Source organism: Manacus candei, unplaced genomic scaffold, assembly GCF_025592945.1.
Source record: "Manacus candei isolate 608988 ecotype Guabito, Panama unplaced genomic scaffold, ASM2559294v1 h1tg000018l, whole genome shotgun sequence".
NCBI lineage: Eukaryota > Metazoa > Chordata > Aves > Passeriformes > Pipridae > Manacus > Manacus candei.
In genome coordinates this window covers 1,151,959-1,173,369 of record NW_026138066.1, presented here as the reverse complement: position 1 = coordinate 1,173,369, position 21,411 = coordinate 1,151,959, and the positions used below count along the sequence as shown (strand labels likewise).

Sequence of the window (21,411 nt, the reverse complement as noted above, 5' to 3'; positions counted from 1 at the left end):
GCTGCAAGGCAAAAGAAAAATAATTGTTTATGAGGGAGATCTTACCAGGAGCTAGGCTCCCTGCAAGAGACAGGTTAACCCCACCTCCTTGCAGAAACCAAGCCTGTATTGTCCTGTATCCTAAATTCTCTGTATACAAAATGACTTTAACCTGCCACAAAGTCTGCATCTGCTGATGTGATCAGTCCCATTTGTTCTTTTACACTGTTTTCTGAGGTTTAGGTTTTGTACAGCTGATGCACTCTGAATCCAAAGCTTCCAGAAAGCCATGAGGTACCCGATGACTTCAGTGGGTTCTAAGGCTGCTCTTAAATCCTAACTTCACTGCCTCTAAATGATTAGATGAATTTACCTGGAATCGGGTAAATCAGCAATATCTCCATGCAAGGTACAACATTTCTATTTTACCTGTTCTGAGAGTTATTGCCTCCCTTCAGATTAAGGGATATGGTTTTATACCAAACTTAGTTTGTGATGTGACACTGTAATACAATGTTCTACATTGTATAGATATATAGAGTACTCCTTATGCATAGACATACAAGTGCAGTAAGAACTTGGTTAGTCAAAGACCCACTGAAGTCAAATAGAGTAGATTTTTTTCTACCATCTCTTATGTGGTTTCAGATTAACCCCTTATGAGGGACAAATGTTCTCGGTGTTCTTATAGGCAGATTCCTTGTGTACCTTCAGGATACAGACTCACTGCATCTACTTTTCCGTGAACGCTGCAGCTGGCAGACTGTAAGGTTTGACATGCTCAAAGGGAGAAATAAAGTGCAGATCTGCATGTAGGCTGCCAGAAGAGATTACTGCCTTCAGCTGGCCAGGAGTGTTTTCTAAGGCTTTGGGGGCTTTGAAATGAAGCTGAAATATTGGGGAAACTCATAGAGTACAGACTTCTGCCTCTATCAGCTACAGTCAGTTCAGGCAGGGGATGCATTTTGATTTCCAGAAAAATTCACTTGCTCAGGCTCTTGGCAAGTGTCTAGCTCACCTGCACTCACCATGTTGCTTTTGGGCACTTGCTAGACCTGCTTTCAAGGACAGATGACAATATTCAAAGAGATGTGGATATAGATTTTAACTTAAAAATGCCATAAACTTGTAAAGTCATACTTTTAAAAATTTTGTAAAAATAACAAAATCACATTTATTTGACACAATGATAAAGATGCACAGACTGAGAAACCCGTGTGTTGTGTTTATAAAAAGAGACTAGAAAGTAACTTGATTCACTGTAACCATACCCTTTTCAGAAGAGCTAGAGCATGAGTGAGCTGTAACTGTATAGCCTTGGCCTTGAAATTGGAGAGATAGTAAGTATTTGTTTTATTCTTGCTCAAAGACTTGTCCAGCAGCACAGAATAAAACAGAAGTTCTTATGGGGAAATGTAGTGCTGTTCTCTGGATTTAACAGTGGGAGTTTATTTATAATGTTTATGGCATATGAATATTTATGGCACTTTATATATATATGTGAATTTATGGCAATTTTAACTATGATCTGATCAGGTCCATGTTGAGACCTCCAATACCGAGGCTGTGTCACTAAGAAATTCAAATTCATCTCCTTACCAGCAGCAAGATGTGGTGAGGTTTGAGCCAAATTCTGTTTTCCTTCCAGTGTTTAGTGGAAGTTTGGGCCCTGGTTTTGTCAGACACTCAGATCTGAGTTCCTGAAGACATACCTAGGCTGTACCACACACTGAGCCTCCATCTCTCAGCCAGTTATGGAGAAAGCTGAGACGTGTGGGTGGTTGTGCTGATGCTGCCAGCCCTGGCACAGAGTGCCATGCACTCACCGTGCCTGCCACGTGCTTCGAGGACCTGCCCTGCTGCTCAGCTTAGTTCTTCAGCGTGGGGCATCCCTGTGCCAAAGTGCATGTGCCAAACTGATTTCCAATGGGCTTCTCCGTTGTCATGCCCCACCACCCTGTGTCTGGGAGGGAGGTGCTCGGGGGAATGCCAGCTGCCTGGGGCAGTGAGAGGAGGCCAGTATGAGCATATGAGCAACCTTTGGGATGTATTTGTTAAACCTTAGCTTGCATGTAGTCTCACCAGCCACAAGCCTGCTTCATCAAAAGAAACACACTCCCCGGTCTTGTCTTTATACCTTGGTGGTCTGAAGTCACAACAGCTCCCGATCCACAGAGCACCCTGGTGTGGAAGGCATGGGGCCTGCAGCTTACAGTGCTTACTGCTCTGTGACTTCGGGGGGGCATTATAGTTTCTGTGAATCCTCCTCCCCTATAAAAAAGAATGCCATTTAATAGACTCTGCAAGATATTTTGACATCCTTTAACTTAAGAAAACCTACAGAAGCAGAAGATCTGTTTACACTGCACTAAGGCTAAAACTGAAACTGGTTGTTTGAGTTTCACTTTGATGATGCAAAATTACAGGACTGGAAATATGATAGATTAAATCTCATAAGATCACCCAGTTCAGAGATTTATCTTGTGTTGAACAGTATCCATCTTGTAAAAGATTTGTTGATTAGGGTTGTTTCTGAAACAGTCTTTCCAAGTTGTGGATCTAATCTCACTTTGGGAGCATAAAGTTAAATAATTCTTTCCACCTGCTCTTGCAGTTCAAAAGGGGCTGCTTCACAGTTGCTGTTTGATCTGATTTCAGGGTCTGCCACAATACAAAGTTACTTTTTTTCCTACCAGTGTTTTTAGCTATTGTTGCTTCATTTGAACAAAATAACAATAAAACCTTCAGGTCAAGCATTCCTTTCTGGAAAAATGTTCAAAGTCCACGAAGTTATTAAATAAATCAGCACCTAGCAACAAATTGCTCAGGATACTTATGGATGCAATGTAATTCAGTAATAAACAACTTGGCAATATGCACGTTGCCAGATGTTTTTTCCTGTGCTACAGGACAGCAGGGCCAGCTCGGGAGCCAAGCCTTTTGATTGTTTGAATTACAGTTGGGCAGCACTTTTCATTTTCTATAGTGAGCAATGTTTCTGCATGATCTGGAAAGAGGAGAATCCTGATGAATCGAGTTGCTTTTGTGTGCTAGCATTGGCAGGTCATAAGTAGAACTTTCTGGTGTGGCGGTACAGTGCCCATTTGGGTGCTGCTAGTTACCCAGCGGCTGTCTTGAAGGGGAGGGTTTGATCAATCTCCTTGCTTACCATTGATAATCAAGTATTTAAGATCTTCAGAGGGTAAAGAGCTAGAAAAGGGCAAAAAGGTGTGAAAGATTCCTCCCTTCCCCTCCATTTGTCATTTGACTGAAGGATCTTACTATAGGCAGCAGCAGTGACCAGTCTGTCTGGGAAGAAGTGATTGCTGACCTTGATTCAGGAGGTGGATCTGGTAGTTGAGAGAGCCATGAGCTGAGCTCAACCTTACCCCAAACTTCCTCCGTGACCCCAAGGCACTCGTGGAGTTTCATAGTCCCTCTTTCTCCACAGCAAGAGAAGGAACAACAACCACTGTCCTTGCAGGAGAGTTGGGAGGCTGCCCTCATTACTGTTGAGAAAGCCCTATGAAATGCAAGTCAAAATAGCATTTGTTGTCTTACACATTTGAATAACTCACAAGAACTTCCTTTTGAAGAGGACAGCAGTTTATTTAAAGATGCGGTTCATAATCATTTTCTTAACATGCTTTTGAAAGGACTCACTTGTTCCTGTTGCGATATTTCTAAGAGTGATTTGGTGAACAAGAAAGAGGAAGCTCTGAAAGTGGCTGTATGAAAGTTGCCATCAAATGCACAAAATACTTTGAAAAACAGATAAGCCATGCTACTCTTTGTTAGCATCTTGTGCTCCAATAAATGTAGGATTTGCCACAACTATGGCATACTTGTATGTCTCTAACACAATGTTTATTTCCCAAATGTTGTCTGAGAGGATCTGAAGCATTTTATTCCTCTGTACGATACAACTTAAATAGCCCTTTTTTAATAGCAAAGGTGTTAGCTTCCATTTGTGTGTTTATCTGGGGTCTGTTTATTAGGTTTGTTGTATCAAATGATCTAGAAGTAAGAGCTCAAACCCCTGAAGATACAGCACAGTATTCAACACAAAAAACCAGAAAGAAAATAAAGGTGTAATATGTACCTCAACATGTTTTTTTTTTTACACCAGATGAAATATTATTTCTATTTACAAGTGCAAGAACTAGTTTTACAAAATATGCAACATCAGTGCACACTATGGTGCCAAATACAAACATAAGGGTGGGGGAGAGAGAGGGGAGGGGGATGTTGTGGTGGACTAGCATCCTTCCTCATAACACACATCAGCTCAAGTAGCATTGCCAAGGATTGGTGCTGCCTGTGGTTATCTGCTGCCATTGTACCTTAGTTTAATTCCTTCATGGAATAAAACATAAAATTAGGTGAATCAAATATTTAAAGATATAAAGTGGAACAGGTTTTTTCCCAAAACAAAAAGCAGATTTTGTGGTACTACCGCATTCCATGTGAATGAGACATTAGTCAAATTTTTTGGTCTGAAAAAACAAGGTATAATTGCTTTTTTATTCACCTTATTTTGTTTTATTTTAATTAAAATTAAAAGTTTTAAACAATAATGGATGACTTTGTGGAAGTTGAAAATACTTTGAATTTTTTGTTTGCTAGGAATTTAGAAAATGTTTGTTTTCACTTTCTAACAGAGCCAAATATTCTGCTCAGGAGGTGGGAGGAAAGAACAATATCAATCAATTTTTCACATACCAATGCCATCAAATGCTATGGGAGTGATAATTCTTTTTGTTATCTCGCTCCAATAGCAAAAACTGGAACAGGGACATATTTTAGATGATTCTGTGACAGGTGAAGTCTCTCAGAGTCTTTCAGAATCAGTGGCCAGAGCTGGATGTTTGGAGAATCATCCTTGGGTTTCTGAAGAGCTTTTGCTTGACATCATTAAGCAGAAGCCATCTAAGAAAATCAAGATGCACCATGTCCATGAGATAGTGTGTTAGCTGCATCACTTTGTTTTCACTCTTCATGTTGTGTCAGCGGTTTCATTTCCTTCTGGTGAGCCTTTTGCTCAGAAGCTACTGTGTCTGTCATGCAAGTGAATCAATTAAACCTAATTTTAAATGAGCGTCCAAAATGACATTTCATCTTCAAAGGGAGAGCTTTTGTCTCCCGTCAGTGCTTTAACCACAGGTCTGAGAGTTTTGAGCAGCTCCTCTCCTTCCTGCAGAAGTCAAGGGAATAAGGTCTCCTCTAGAAAAATGTCATATAAAAATGTTCCACGCAGGCTGGTGTTATTACCAGTGTATGTGCACAAATATTAGAGTTCATAAATAGCTTCTGTGGTACTGTACAGCTTAGTGCAGCCAAACATGCTGTAGTGGAAATGCCGTAATAGCAGAGGGGAAGGAAAGAGTGTTACCTCGTCTGGTGTGCAACACATGCAGACAAGCCCTTAGCTGTGTTTCCCTTGTAGTTTGCATATCTCCTGAGTGTTGAGAGCCACATGTGTTCAGTCTTCAGTTCTAATTAAGGTGAAGGAAAGAAAGGAATGGGATGAACACCACCATCAGCTCTCTCAGCAATAGACTTTATGGCATAAGGTAACATTTTCTTCTTGCTGACAGCCAGAAAATAAAAGATATTGAGAAAGGTCTGAACAGATTGTATTGTCTACTTAAGTAAGTTCTCTAAGTTCTGCATTTTAAATTAATTAAGCTAAAAAAATTACTTCACCTGTAGCCTTTCTTTTTTTCTAAAACTTTTTCAACGCCTTACTTATGAACTGTATCATCCTGTTTTCTAGAAAATAGAGCTTTCAAATCATTAGTGCTAAGACATATTTCCTGACATATTTCTTATTGTCTTGTCTTCCATTTTCTTGTATAACATCTGAAATCCTATTGTGATGCACAGAAACAAGGTTGTTTTGATTTAAATTTCACGTTCTTTAACTAATAAACTTGCCCTCTTGCTTTGTCTGTCTTATGGTAATTGGTTCCAAATTCTTGGTATAAGCTCTACAAGTATGTCAGGAAATAAGAAAAGCCCAACCTGTACTTGGAGAAAACCACGGTGAAAGACTGACCGTGATACAGGGCAGTGCCAGTTATGGGAATGTTTCTGATTCAGTGGAGATAAAGCTATGTGGCTGTATACTTTTAAGCCACTTTTATCCCGTGTTATGTAGGTAAAAATACAGCTCTTAAAAATGGCTATTTTAAGCTGAACATATTAAACTTGTTTGTGTGTACAAGCTCCAAGAAGTGTGCAGAGGATGTTCTGAACAGGCAGATATGTCAACAGACCACATTCACCCAAGGAATTGTATTTGTCATTCCTTTGCATCCTATAGGTTGGGGTTTTTTCACATCTATGTGTAGTGACAGTGTTACATACTGAATTTACCCAGAGCAAGACAAAGTCCAGATTTTGAGAAAGTCAAAGAGTCCTTAGGCTGACTTAAACCTACTGACTATCTAGATGCATTATCCTGCTTGTTATGGAGCATTGTTCCTGTTCTTAAACAAACATGTATTGCTCTAGACAAACCAGGACCCATCTAATGGTAAGTGCTTTTAAGTACATTTGTAGCATCAAGGCTGAAAGAGGGAAAGTACTTTTTTCAGTGCATCCAAATAGAATTGACGTGTCCTGTGGGACTCCCAGGCTGTACTGGTAAATAGCCAGTACACCCTTCATCTCCACTGCAACAACAAACTCAGCAACACTTCTCTGGGTGCCAGATAGCCTTGCTGTGAATTAAGTGAAAGGAGTAAAGGGTGCTCACTGTCATCTCTCTAAACTACAACAAGGTGGCAGCGTGCCTCAGGACATTGCTGATGCATCTGCAGCTGGCTGGCCATTAGCTGTTCCCTTCTCTGGGATGCCACTGGGCATATGTATATTCTGCACCTGCTGCTGAAACAACACCCCTAGGCATGCAGGAGTCATGAAAAGAGAAGCTATTGATTATCTGTCTGTGATAGAATAATGGTCATACCAGGACACACCATAGGTGTCCCATGATAATCAGCATCAGATACTAAAATATGAATTTAAGCATGAGGCTGCACGGGTGTTCATATACAGATACAGTTATAGGTACATATGGAAGGAATCACTGCTCCTATAGCCCACTTTTGCTCATCAGTGTTGTTAGGAGAGTGTCCTGAGCCAAAGCTTGTGTCCAAGCTGCCATTCTTACTTGCTGCTGGTTGTCACAGCTTCCATGAGGTTTCCACATTTTACCCCCTTTATACTTTTGCCCTCCAGACCATGACTGCAAAAAACTACCACAGTTAAACTGTGCTATGTGATAGGGGTGGTTTTTAGCACAGACATCTGGGGGTAGTTGTTACAGGCAACAGGTCAAAGTGAATAGTGGAATAAAATTAGTTCAGTTGGGTGCTAAAGCTGTCATTCTGCCTGCACCTAAATTAGACCATTGGAAATCCTAATGCTGCGTGTTCTCTGGCTGCTGGAAAGAATGGATTTAAATACCACTGAAGGGTTCTCACTCCTGTGCAGAGCATCTCAATGTCATGTCATATTTGTTCCTCCCATCCGTTGCTCACTTTTCCCACTGGCTTACATCTGCTCACAAAAAGTAGCTCTTTTCATATCCTCAGCTGAAGTCCTATGTGTGGCTCTGCACATACCAGCAAGGACTCACTAAGCATGGGGGCTTCTGCCTCTGTCTGGAAAGATCTCAGAGGAGGAATGAGCATGTTTGTACCTGTGCCCCATACTCCATGGGAAAGCAGAGGAGGAGATGGTCATGTAGCTTTCTCAACAGCATGTGTTGTGTCATGTGAATGTTGCTCTGGCACCCCAGCTGGGTAAAGATGCAGCCACCAGGGTAGCACAACAGTCGTCAAGGATTGCTTTGGCTTCATAGTGGGCGCAGATTACTGGGCTAAGGTATTCCCTAGAACTCCAAGAAAAAGGAACTCTGATTACAGCCCCCAGAAGAGCTTCTTTGTGCTTCTTTCATTACTTCCTTGCTCCCTCTGGTTGTCTTCCCTGCCTCCTGAAAACTCATTTCTTTACAATCTGTTGCCTGAGCATCTGCTCTGCTGTCCTTCACATGGAGTTGCATTTCTCAACACTGACTGCAAACGAGAAGCTTAGAGCTGGCTCTTTATGACTGATGAAGATCTAGAAGGCTACCTGAGATTGACACCAAGGTGTGTAAGCACTAAAGAGCTGAGAAGTACAGAAGTATCTGTACCCTTCCTGAAGACATGTCTTCACCTGTGTTTTTCAGAGATTAAAATATTTAGTTCTTTTTTGTACTCTGATTGAATTTGCTTGGCTGCACACAGGCCCAGAGATGTAGCTCTTGAGAAGACTGGGAAAAAATAGTAATTTGAAAACAAGATAACAAGGGGAATAGGCATGATTTTAAGAATTGTAAACTGGAGTGCAAATATCCCTATCAGCTTGTAGAGATGATACTATTTTCATATTCATTTGAAATAAATTTTGGTTGTGTTTTTTTGTTTGTTTTTGTTTGCTCATATATGAGCTTTTTGCTTTTTATTGCATCTAGATGGTCCTGATTTACAGCTGTGTGGGAAAGTAGCAGTGACTCTTGGTTAAAGCAAGATTCTTATCTGAGGTGTTTTGGCCTTCAAACTTCTTCTCAGAGTCAAAATATCTACGTTCCACTGGAACTACATTCTTGTATTACTTTCCAGCCTAATTCTGTCCTTGGAATGAATTTGGTTATTCCTTTGCAGTCAAAACAAAAATGTGTTTCTTCTGTTATTTTTGTTCCTGAGATTTTTTTCTCCCCAGGGCAGCACATGGACAGACATAAACTTCCCCAAAGTACTTTTGAAATTAAATAAGCTTAAACCAATGATTCAGTCACTCAGCTTTTTTTCTGATATTTTTAGAGATCTTTCTCCTTAGCAAGTGGTCCTGTGGTTTCAGAGGTAATGATTGCAGAGTCAGATTCAGGCTTGAATTCATTGCGGGTTCATCATGAGATTATTAACAGCTGCTTCTGCTTGTTATAAATTCTGTCACAGAACTTTGGGATTCAGCCATGAAGGTGAAATTTCCTTTGCTAGAATTCTGAGGGAGACAGCCCTGGCTGGCAGAAAAGTGAGACTGGAGTGAGAGACTGGGTTTGTGTTTACCTGAATTTTTCAGCAGTTTGCTCTAAAGGAGTGCAAAGCAGAACTAAAACTGTCCCTTGCTTCTCTGGGAAGATCAGATGGCAAAAATGTTGCCTGTCTCAAGAGAGGTATTTGGTTGGTGAATATTGATTCATTATAGAGTGTTTCTCTTGAATTCTGATTTCAGGATGGAACAAATTTTTATCTGGCCCACAGACTAGAAAAAAAACAACTGGCTGTGGTACATGATAAGAATATGCAATCCTTGGCTGAAATGAGGATCTGTGATCTGTTTGGGAAGATGGAGAGATCAGTCACTAGGTGACAAGTCCTGGGACGTGTTTGGGAGCCCCCAAAATATATTTCACTGTTTTAAATGCTTGTATAACATCGGGGAGTAGGATCTATCTCTGAGGTTTAAAGTGTTTACTCTGTGAAAATCCTCTGAGTTCAGTTTTCTTCACATATTTATGATCCAGTGAAAATTAAATTTTAGCAGAAGGTTTATGAAGCATGAACATATACATAAGCAAATGCACACACTTGGATATGCACTTCTGCACATTTTCCACTAAAATCCTGATTGCCTACTTGGGAGTAAAAAATAATTGGCTCAGAATTATACAACTGAATGTAGTTATGAGAAGTAATGAGGACAGTGTATGTGGCTTGTGAAGGGGCCACAAGAGTGACTTTTTGTATAGAATCACGACTTCTAATTTATTAAATGATTAGGTGTGTAAACTGCCTCCCTTGTTTTAATGATCTGCTGGGACTAGGGACTAAAGCACCTTGTAAAACTGGAGCTACAACTGCTCCACAGTGGTTCAAAAAGGACTTCACAAATAATATTTTGAGTCTTATCAGCATGCCAACTGCTTTGGAGATTGTGTACAGCTGGGAAAGGGGTGATACACTTTGTTCTAAAATGGCCTGCATAGAATGGGGTATGAGGGGCCTAATAACATATAGTTGTATTTTCAGTGGTATTTGTGTACTTCTTCCACAGAAAGAAAATAATTTAATCCTTTGTGGCAATATGTCCTTTTGGAAATGCATAGGTCTAGCATTATGTCTATCTTCTCTCCTTTTCCACTTGTGGGGTAGTTTGTGGTGGTTGTTTGTAATGACATCTGGGGAAACACTAGCAGTTTTAAAAGATTTGCTTTTACCAGTTTTTTATTAAGAGTTTTCATCTTATTTTTTGTGGAATACTGTGTGAAATACCTGGAATGGTAGCAGAAGATAAACTGGCATGGAAAGGAAAAGCAGTCTTTGGAGACCTATAAATGCTAATTTGGAGCTAAATTGCTAACATATACTTTGTAGCAGACAAAAATTGTACAGTAGTAATTTCCTGGCATTCAAACATATATCTGAGAACACCTGCTATTATAATTCCAGCTTTATGTTCCAAGTGAATAGAATTCAATAAATATTATATTTTGTACTTATTTTCTGTATACAAACTTCAGTTTCAATTTACATAAGCCATATGCTGTGGAGTGTTTTGCTGCTTCCTGTGTTTGTCATTCTGTATATTTTCATGTACATGACAACACTTTGAATATATTTGCTGTCTCTCTGAGGCATACTGAATGAGGAGATGAAATCCCCAGATTTATTCTCCCAGTGTTAATTGTTTTACTCTAAATAAATCCAGCAAACCTAAACTAGGATATTACATTTCATGTTAAAGATTATGACAATCAAGTGTCTCGGCAAACATACAGAGTCTGTTCCATTCTTGGTTGTTCTTGTATTGCCCTGGTGTTCTAGATTGGTTTTGGTCAACAAATCAAAATAACATAAAAGTTTGTTTAGCCCATGTTGTGCTTCTGAATGCCTTGATCTAGCAATTTGTATAGCACTTTGTAGACTGGGAGCCTGAAGTTAGAGTGTGTCTTGATTTACATACCGTACAGATAGATAAAAATATTTGAAAGTTGGAACTGCTGCACTTTCCCCCTTTACTGCTCCTTATGATTGTGAACTGTACTTTCCCACTGTTTTGACTAATCCTTAGTAATGCAAATATTGACATTTGAGATATGAGTTTAAAGTTGAATTTTAGTTTCTACATTCACATAATAAGTTTGCAATTGTAACAGGAGAGTAAAATATTGATTGTTAGCTGCAGCTTTGTTAGCTGTGTGAAAAAGAGAACTTTTGATCATCTCGTGTTTTAAAAGTGAACATAATGAAATCATTGCTAACAAAGAAAATAAATTAGAAGTGCTTTCACTAAAATACTTAATTTGCAGTGGTAATTTGCAAAAACCCAGGGGATAATGGGGATTGATCCTGTAGTGGGTGCTTAATTTGATGTTTCTGATGCATGCAGTGCTCTAATCCTAATGATGGAAGAAATGAGTTGTGTTCCTCTGCTATCGCCTGAGAATCTTGCTTGCATGTGTCAAATGTTGCAATCAGATGAGAGGACTAATGTAAAATGACAGCACATAATCTCATTCCAGTGAAGCTCTATGCTCCCAGAAGGTTATTACCAGGTTTCTTTCAACACCTGTAGATTTTGCACTTTTATTTTCCCGTTCTGTAGTCTTTCAATCTCTCCTTCTCAAACCTGTATCACTTATGCAGGCACAGACTGGTCTGTGATTGATTTCTTGCTGTTGGAGAGCAGAATGGCTCTCACAGACAGAGAGAAGATCCAAAAGGGAGGGATACTCTTTGGTCACGTAGCTACTACACATGCCATAGGACTGGGCGTGCTTTATTAATGGGGAGGAGAGCTGGGGAAAAAAGGGACAGGAAACCTTGTGGTCTCCCCCTCTTTCCTGTGTCCTGCAGAGCAAATATTCAGCCTGTAGCCATAAAAACTTCATATGGTTGTGCATTATACTGAAAAAGACCACTGGAAAGAGATTAGTTCTGATTTTGTTTGATTTATTAAGTTTACTGATTTTTCCTTTTTTTGATTTCTTGATTCAAGTCTCATTTGGCCTTAGAATGATCCTCCAAATAGAAAATCAGTAATGAATTGATTTCATGCAGTTGATCAGAAGTTTACTGCTGACAACTACTATTAAATATGCTGCTTTGCAATGAAGGTTGAAACCCTATCCTTTGGCCCCCATGGCAAACTGAAGGAAAGATGATGTGTGTTCTCCAGCCCAAGCCTGCTGTCAGTAAGGACTGGGAGATGGGGATGCCTTTGTAAGCACAGTCCACTCTCAAGGCTAAAGTGGTTCTGCTTCTGTCATCAGGCAGCAGTATCTGAAGCAAACAGAAAAGGGCTCCTGAGCCAGGAGGTATCTTGTATGACATGTACTCAGACAGAAATTGCCGTGACCTCTGGGCTACCTTTGCTTATGTAAGGCAGGGGATGGCAGAGCAGGAGGAGGGAGACGTGCTGCCAGTCCCAGGGGGCAGCGTGGGCAGGGCATGCTCTGCCTGCCTCCAGTAAATAAAAAAACTTTCTGAGGCAGTGCAATATGACCTTAGCTTCCTACTGGCATTGAAATGATGTCATATCTGGCCATCATAGTGTTTATGCTATCTGGTCAGAGGTTGACCTATCTTCTCCAGACATTTCTATAACATTCCCTCAGCCTGAGGAGCTGAGGTTCCTGAACCAACACTCTTACTCATTTCCTCTGAAGACAGAGTGTTTCCAAGCATTTAGTGAGCTGGAAACATGGGTATCTGCAGCATCACACAGCAGGAAAGTGTCAAGGTTGTTTGATGAATCTCTTAATTTTTTGACCTACTAGTGAAGTACAACAAACAAGCAGGGGCTGAATTTCCATGGTACTTTTAAGACATCTATTGCTTTTAGTTGTTTGGGTTTGTTTTTTTTTTTTCTTTTTGTATGCTTGGTTCATATTAACACAAAAGGAAAAGAGATGCTTTTATATTTCTTTTGGAGCTCTTTTGGGGGCTAGGTCACAGCTCCCCCTTTGTTCTGACTGTGCATTGAAATAAAGGGTGCAGGCAAGAAGGAAACTAGCTGTGCTTTTAGTGGGGTGATCTGAACCCTGCTCCTCAGTTCTAGTTCTGATGCTGGCTGTCCCATTTATAACTTGCATTTCCCCATGAGGGCAGTGCTATGTGATTGTTAAAGGAACTGGGATATCTATAAAACAAAATTTCCCATGCTGCAATACAGAAAATCTTACCTGACCAGTCTGTGATGCAGGATGAGTAATGAGAATGGAAGTCATGTGGAAGATGTAATATGGTGAGGGATCCGGAACAGTGGCAGAGAACTGAAGCATAAAAATCCTGAACTAAATGCAACCAACCCTAGTTATTGTTCTCATTACATTTAATTATCTGTGTTCTTTTTTGTTCCCCCTACTGTAGTCTGGGTTTTCAGAGAAGTGTGGTGCCTAGGGTGGGTGCAGTCCTCTTGCTGAAGCATCAAGGTCTACAGGTGAAACTAACGTTTATAGATTCCAAGGTGAAGTTTGTTTTAGTCATTGTTTGTTGTTTGGTTTTGCAACAGCATGACAGACATTTTTAGGATACTATCTAATCTCCACATCTACCCATTCCCCATATTTATGATACTATCTAATCTCCACATCCACCCATTCCCCATGTTGCATTTGTGCAACTGATAAGTATTTCTTCATTTGTTCATACTATATTATCATCTTATTTCAAGTCTGTTCCAACTGGTTTCTCAAATCCTTTAAACTTGTAAGTCTGTCCTCCTGCGTGCTTGCAGCCCCTTCCAGATGCTGTCTGTACTGTGTATAGAAAATGCATGTTCTCTGGTTCACTGTCTCAGTCAAGACCCAAGTGAGTATCACACAGTATAGCCTTCCTGTTTGGCAGCAAACCTCTGAGAAGCACTTTCTGGTTTTCTATTGTGAAAGAACATAAAAAAGCTGTGTATTCACTGAAGATGTAGAGTATTCCTCCTTCTGTCTCACAGAAAGGCCTTTTATCCTGATGTAGGAGGAAGAGTGACATAATCTCTCTGATAAATTCACATTAGCTTTTTCTTAACACTCTCTAACCTTCTGGGTGTTTGCAAAGAGAGAGCTCATTTCCTCTCCTGATTCCATGTTTCCTGGAAACTGAAGTTCAAAGAGGCCAGGGAATTGCTAATCAGTCAGAATATTTGTTGCTCTCAGAAAGGTAGCAAATTTTCCACTGAATAGAAGTCCCCAAACATAGTCTACCCTATTTCTTATGTGGAGGTAGCTATCATCTATTTAATTTCTATTTTTACTGCATTTTTACAGAAACTGTGTTGTCCATTTATACTTTTGATGGAAACTTTCTGTCAAGCTGACTTTCAATAATTACTGCGGAATATACTGGCTTTATTTAGTGAATTACAATGGCAGTGAAAATTGTGGTAGTCTGCTTTCCAAAATAGTGGGAGAGAGCAGAGTCTTATCTCTGATGCAAGAGCATTGATCTGTCTGTAGCTGTTACTATTGGGAGATTGAGATAGATCAGCCCGAATTTACTCCAAAGAATTTGAAGCTTCTAAATGACAACTCATTGCTCTTTGCACAGAATATAGACATTGAGATAGCTATTTAGGTGCCACAGATAAAGAAAACAAGTCAGATGGATGAACTTGGGCAACAGGGAGCAAGTAAATGCACTTTGAAGTCAATGATTTACTGCGTGAATTGATGCAATCACTTAACCTTCTGAAAAAAACACGAGGACCGCATTAAAAATGGAGTGACTGAGAGGGACTCATGACAGTTTTTGGTCATGATTATGACTATCCAAAATGCTGAGATTAAAAAACCAGGTTGATCAACCAACTAATTTAGGTTGTGATCCAAATTGCACTAAAATTAATGCATGGGCTGCAACCTGAAGAGAGCTGAACAGAGCTCTAATATGTAAAAGAATTCACTAAACACAAGACACTTCAGAATATTTTTCTTGCTGTTCAAAAGTTATATTTAGTTTAAAAGTTTCAAGCCTCTTTTTAAAAAAAATATCTGCCTATGGTGAACTGCAAGTAACTGGTCTGATTACAACAGAGAAGGAGTTAGTGTGACTGTTGTCTGTTCTTGTCTTTCCTCAGAATTTTCAGTGTAAGATTTCATCTGTATCTGAACCCGAACAAATATGTCTTTTGACTTTTACCTTCATTATTTTTCACTTTAACCTCTTGCACAGTTTCAGCTTGCTAGTTTTAGGGGAGAGACGAATCACGGAATCAGGTAGGCTGGGCAGGACCCCTGGATGCCTCTGTTCCCACCTCCTGCTCATTACAGCAGGTGGCCTGGAGTATATTGCTGTTGGTTATCTCCAAGGATGGAGACTCCATGGCCTTTCTGGGCAGCCTGTTCCATAGTCTGGCCAAAACAGATCTCTGCTGAGCAGATGACATCCGAAACAGAGCTCTGAAAGCCCTGTCATGGTCTCAGTGGATGGACAAGTATTCTGGGTTTCCTCTAGGATCAAGCAAGCATCTGTAATTCTAGAGAGACCATATGTGCAATAGATCCTAATTTTTTTTTTCATAGCCTCAATTAGGGTTTAGCTAGTATGTACACAAACTGTGGTCTTGTTGGAATTTTTCAAAGAGGGTGAAAAACCAGTCTCAGCTTGACCTCCATATCTCCCATTAAGTTTTTCTAGTTGGATTTCTTTGTTGATTGCTACAGAGCTTGCTATTTAGGGTTGGTCCTTCGGATCAGTAAAGAAAATTGCACCATATCTTCTGGTGGACATGGAGCTGTCTGAGCTGGCTGCTGAGTCCTTTACCTTGACCTAGTTGCACTGCCACTTTGATGGGTACGTTTGGTACTGGTTTGATAGAAAGCCTGTCTGCATGCAGGGTCCTGTAGCCTTCCAGCAAATGGTTGGGACCAAAGCATGCCATGGTGCTGGCCTCCATCCCTGCTGAGCTGCAAAAATCAGTTTGAGGGGACCAGAAAAGCCCAGAGGAACAGTAAGGTCTAAGACTAGAATTAAAGGTGACTCTCTCTTGTGCCAGCCTTCTAGGCCTTGCCTCTTACAAGATTTAGAGGTGGGACAGCAGGTACCTGCTTCTCCCCTCCCTGCTAAGATCTGGCTGCAGAGTAAGTTGCTAAGTGGTGCTGCAGTTCACACTTGTGGAGGGATGGAGGTTACTCTTTTCCTCCTACAGCCTCCTGGAGATACATCGGTAAACCATGTGCATCATGTTATGGGAAATATTAAATGCAGCAACTTTCTTACAAGATTAAATTTTTTCCCCTTGGTAAGTATTGTATGAATATTAAATATAATATTAGCTGAACATGTTGCTTATATTACTAGCAGCATGCACTCACAGGGATGCTCACTACGGTCTGCTGGTCTTGTTTTTGGGATGATAACTGTTGGTTCTTGCATTTAAATACCATTTCTAGTTTCTCAGTCTCTAAAAAAATGAGAATTTTGAGAACTATAAGCCAGAAGACAAAAGCTTTAAAAGCATACAATCTAACATCTCCTGGTTGTTTTCTTAAAGCAGGATGTTTCTGAGGACTCTCAGTATTTTAAAATACTGAAACTCTGCTTTGACTAGCCTTGCTCTGCAACCTTATACTGTCTAGAGCCATTGAAACCAACCTCAGTTTTGGTCTCAAAACTCAAATGTTACTATTGCTAATTAATTTCTGGCATGGTCAAATGGCAAGAGTATTAAAATAGTTTTCCATTTTGTGTCCCAGTTTTGACTGATTGGGTTGTTTGGATGTCATTAGTCTGCTTATTTATAGCAAGAGTACGAGCACTATAAGCAGGGAAAGCAATTCCTAGCTGCTTAGCTAGAAGTTCAAATGTTAATTTTTGTTAGTGTTTAGATTAAATCAAAGCACCATTTTGTTCAATTTTTTGGTATCCAAAAGAAATCAATTGCAGAATTGCGATTCAGACAACAAACTTAATCTCTCCTTTTATTGTGCAAGTTGACTGTACCGGTATTAGCCTACAGTCTTCATGACTTGTTTATGAATGTTGCACATTGCTTTGCAGTCACTTAATAAAATTAAATCTCCTGAACTGAAGAGAAACTATTCAATTATTTTTAGAATAAGAGCCCAGATATCCATAGCATGCAGGTAAGTCATATTTTACGAAAATACATCTTCAGTAGAAGACACTTTGCAAAATATACCCTAATGGGAGATGGTGCTTAATCTTTTTGTTGTCTCTGGATTTTACGTACATGACTGAGTTCATGATCCAACACACACGCACCAATACCACCCACCACCTCACACCCCTAACCGCCCCATGCATTAAAAACCCTATACTTCCTGATAGGAAAAAAATTAGGAGCAATCCTCCTTCCTAGCAGAGATCCCTATTATAGGCTTTGATGTTCTTCCTGCACCAGAACTCAAAAAATGAACTTTTTTTTTTTAGGCTAGCTCAAGGACTTGCCCATTTGCATTGATTTTTACCTTGAAAACTGTGTGCAAAACTAGGGATCAGCTAGGGAACTTGTTCTCTTGGGTCATCCTGTCATAGCTGTGGAGCCCTTCTAGCCTCTGTGAATGGAGACTGCAATACCTCCAGGGCCTTTATATGGTCTTCATGACTATGGTGTTTATGAGAAATGATAACTTGGCTGCTTGACAGCCTGGGACTGAGGTACGACCAGAGTATCAACCCCTGTAGTCTCATTTTGGTTTTGCATCTCCTATTTCTACCCTAGCAGCCAGGGTAATGCCCATGCTTGGAACTTTTCTTGTCCCTGCAGTTTTTTGCTCGTCCAGGTCCAAAGCATATTTTTGGGTTTCTGGTTTCAAGCCCAGAGGGCCTAAAACTGAGGAAATACTCCTGGCCTGATTAAAGACTGAAGGAGGACAATTGATTTAATAATTCTGGTTTGCTAGATATATGGCAACATTATTGCATGTCAGAAGTTAAAAATCGTTTTTAAGTTTGGGTGGGTTTTTTTCGAATTACTGGCAGTAGGTGGACATGCAATTGTAATTTCTGTATAAACAAACTGAAGAAGACCGTGATGCTATCACTGATGGTCCATGCTTTAGTATTAACTGGCAGCTGTGTTAAGTGTTTAACTGAGAGAGAGCCCTGCAATGTTAATATACTTTGCACTGAAGTAGGTAGTGTGATGGTCCCTAGCTGGAGAATAAATGCTACACTTAACTCATTATATCACTGTAGAGATAAAATCTGATTGAGATACCTGGCAAAAGCAGTGCAGAGAATGTATTTACAGGAAACACAGCTGAAATTATGTCTAAAAAGAGAAATTTAATTAAGTGTAAAACAGATTGCAAGTACGAGTGAGCTAAGTGCTACTGGTAGGTTTTAGTTGTCCCTCAAATTTTCCTCAGTAGGTTTGATGCACGTTTGTGGTCAGAATACCAAACAGTGCCCACAGAAAACAAATCAGGTAATTCATAAATCTGCTGGTTATAAAGCATGCAGGGAAGTGCACAACAAAATCATCTTCCTATGCTGTATCTGTAATAAATAATAAAGCCAGAATAGTGCAGGATGATGAAAGGACTAAATGAATGTGCTTAATGAATGTCTGTGTGTAGACTTAAAAATAATTTGGTGGAAACAGAAAAGTCCTGAGGTTTTCTTTGACTGGTATTTTGCAATTCAGACTGGCTGATGAGTTTAATAGTCTTGCTGTCCTTAATATCTATTAATTCAAATCATGTCAGTCATTAACTGTTCTTTTCACTCTTCTTTTTTTTAGAAGAGATGCTCACATATTTCGTCAGTTCTTAATGAGATGTCTCCATTTGATTTCTCAGCATAATTGCAGTTTGTGCACATCTGCAAGTAGTGATTTGGAGTTTTGCTTTTCGTTGTTTCTTGTTCCAGTGAATCAGTCACAGAACAAAATGTGGAGACATCTGAGGGGAAGATCTAAGTAGCCTGCCAGGCTATCTTCAGATCAGACATCTAGCAGACTGGCCTCGAAAAAACACCATCTGTATATGGAAAGAACCCTTAAGATATTTTGCATCACGCAGGGTTATTGACATGGTAAATGTGCAGCAGTAAAGTGTGCCAGAACTCTGTGAGCTGGTCCATGTGTTTTCCAGCAACTGTAGGTGTTGAAACTCCCTGGACTAGCAGCCTGCAGCTGTATTTTCATTAGCTCCCTGTGAATTTCAGCTCTCACAGAAGTTCAGTTCCTAGATAGTAAGACTGCTTGAAGAAAAAAATCTCATTTGTTTTATTATTTTTGGTTCTCTGGTATGAATCTGTCCCAAAAGCTTTTTCAGTGTCAGCAGCTGAAACATACTGTTCTGTCCAATCTAAACGAGTGGTAGCTTTCAAGGTCTATTTTTAGGCCTCTGAAAAGTTAAGACATTTTAACTAAAACTGTTCTTAAAGCCTAAAGACTAAAATTTTTTGCTCATGACCATTATCCAGACTTGTCCCTAGCAGATGTTAAAAAACCTCTTGCTATGAATGAGCCTTTGAGATAGTGTCATTCCACCATTTACCTAGCAGAAGTTCAGATGACGCATTAGATTAGCATGGCAGCGGCTGGTGGGTGTCACATTTAGCCAGGTTACTTTGTGTGGATAGCCATCACTTGGAGTGAAGGTGCTTAGGAATGGGCTTTGGGACACAACTGGAATAATGTGTCTGCTTTTAGCAGAATGAGCTGCCTTATCAAGTCTATTGCTGTGATCAGTGCTTGCTACTCATTTGAAATTCTAAATCAGTATTTTAGCCCCAGTACAGCTAGCAGGACTGTTTTTTCAGAAGCTCTCTCTCTCCAGGCCTGGAGGAAACATGTGATTTCACCCCTCTGATTTAAGGAAAAATGATATTGCATCCTTCCATTCAGCTGCACTCTCACCACGCTTCAACAACTGTCTTGGATTTGGGCAACTGTAAGGGATGCCTTTGGTGTGTTCTGTTAAGCAGAACTCCTTCCAGGAGCTAACCCTATCTAAATAAAAATGTGGCGAAAGTGAAGTTGAAAGGAAGATGGCTTAAAAGCCAGCCTGTGCTGTAATCATCCCGTGAACCTTTCCCCTCTCATTTGAGTTCATTATCCTAACCCAAGGAAGCTTAAAATCAGACTGAGTGCAGATGTTATCAAATACGACTCTGCATTCTGTATTCAGAGCTCTGTACTGCCTCCTGACTCTGCTCCATTTTTAGCTTTGGAATAATGTAGCACTCGCATGATTTATTACACAAAACATTCTGGCGGAGAAAGGATCGAGAGTAGGTGGGGTCATTATAGCTGTTATCTAATTCCTTTTGAATGTTAGTATTTAAAAAAAAAACAAACCTTTTTTATGTGTGCTCCAGGTTTTCCATTTCATGTTGAAAAAGGAGTGGATTATCTAATAGCTAGCTGACCCTCCCTAAAAAGGGTAAGATCCAAATGCTGAAAATTAAGAGCAAGAACTCCTGGTAACCTCAGGAGGGACAGGGGATTTAACCCCCTTCAGTGTGACCATAAAAGAAACTTCACTCTCTGGAGGACAGCCTGGACATCTCCCTTCCCAGCCTGTGTGCCTGCTTTTGTGGGAGCAGAGGTGGTGCTGGAGGGAAACAGGATTCCCTCCTGCATCTCCTCCTGATGTGTGGCTTCCACAGCAGACTGCTGTGAAACTACCAGGATCATGGTATAAGGAAGGAGGAGGTAGGTGGGGACAAACTCATACCTATTAGGAAGCCTCTTTGCAGGCTCCAGTGAATAGAGGACAGCTAAACATGAGAGCATGGGAAGTACTAGCAGCTGTCAAAAACCTCACATTCAAGTGCAGCATCGTTTTTTCGCAGTTGAGAGGCACCACTGTTGGGTGATGCAAAGGGCCACTTGTCATGAGAACAGGGAACAGTCACAGCCCTAATCTATATCTGTGGGCTGTGTAGTGGGACCAAGGAGAGGAAACAGTGTCCATTTGAAATATCCTCAGCAAGAATAAAGAACTGCAGACCTTCTCCTGCTTCATGTCCTCTTGTGTTGGATTTGATGGCTTCAGGAGACCATATATCTCACCAATAAGCTGTGTACAGTATGAGTGCCTAACATGGCAGAGCGATGTCTGTGCGAAGTACAACCCGGGCCTGACTGAAAAGGGATGTGATGTAGGAGGCAGCATGAGCCTTGTACTCAGTGCAGTGGATAACAAGTGCTGTATCCTCATGGTTCAGCTAATGTAACCTGTAGCACCTCTTGGAGCAGAAATGAACTGGCTGTGAATAAAAGATATAGAATATTTTGGAAAAACTAGCACTATAAAAATGAAAAAAAGACGAGCTGGTGGTTGTACTCCTTCAGAAAAGCTTGCTCTGCAGTGCAGAAGCAATGAAGATTGCTTTACTCTTTTGTTTGATCAAAAAGCGCATTGATAAAATTATTTGGTTTATTCTTTTGCTCATATGTATACTAGCCTGA

The 21,411-nt window shown here is 40.3% G+C and overlaps 2 protein-coding genes across 4 annotated transcripts in view; both read left to right on the top strand.

Moving 5' to 3' along the window:
* The window catches only part of CEP83 (centrosomal protein 83), a 193,935-nt gene that overhangs the window by 45,620 nt on the left and 126,904 nt on the right, over positions 1 to 21,411 (top strand). The window lies entirely within an intron of this gene.
* Positions 1 to 21,411, top strand: part of TMCC3 (transmembrane and coiled-coil domain family 3) — a 159,059-nt gene that overhangs the window by 41,160 nt on the left and 96,488 nt on the right. The window contains exon 1 of one of the 3 annotated variants that reach the window (XM_051784071.1): positions 5,303 to 5,552. The exons of the other annotated variants lie outside the window; for them this stretch is intronic. The gene's annotated coding sequence lies outside the window, so the exon portion shown is untranslated. Of the gene's footprint in view, positions 1 to 5,302; positions 5,553 to 21,411 lie in introns of those variants that run through there. 3 annotated transcript variants of the gene reach the window in all.